Genomic DNA, 754 nt, shown 5'->3' on the forward strand with positions numbered 1-754 from the left:
GACATCTACCGACCGCCGCCACCACCACCACCACCACCACCACTACTACTACTACTACTACTACTACTACTAAACGTTGTCGCCGTTAGCGAGATAAACCGGTGATTTATGTGACGTAAGCGCCGGGTTAACATCGGCTCAGCAGTCCTTATGTAATTATAGATATTGGATTAAGCTTTGGAATGGAGGCATCTGATGAACCATGATGAACCACGATCCTATACGATATTATATATACGTATAAATATATATATACATACATATACATATATATATATATATGTGTGTGTCTGTGTGTGAATTCATAAACTCACGCTCTCTCTGGCTCACGCACAAACACGCATGCGCACACGCACAAACACAGACTCAGACACAGACACACGCACATACATGCATTTACATAAAACACATACGCAAACACGCTTATACGTTTTTTTCTGCATAACGATCTCGCTCTTCTGATATACGACCTGACCCCCTAGTTATGACACCAATGCGTAATAAACACACTTGTATGAGTGTGTGTGTGTGTGTTTGTGTTCGTATATAGGGACACAAACAAAGAGATGCATATATATGTGTATAAATGTATGTGCGTGTGTGTGTGTGTGTTTATATGTACGTATGTTTCTATATGTATTTTTCTATCCATCCAGCTATCTAGCTATCTTTCTCTCTCACAATCTATCTATCTATTTATCTGTCTGATGCACACATAGGTCACGTATACATATCCATTTACACACACACACAC

This window comes from Octopus bimaculoides, chromosome 25 (assembly GCF_001194135.2).
Source record: "Octopus bimaculoides isolate UCB-OBI-ISO-001 chromosome 25, ASM119413v2, whole genome shotgun sequence".
Classification (NCBI taxonomy): domain Eukaryota; kingdom Metazoa; phylum Mollusca; class Cephalopoda; order Octopoda; family Octopodidae; genus Octopus; species Octopus bimaculoides.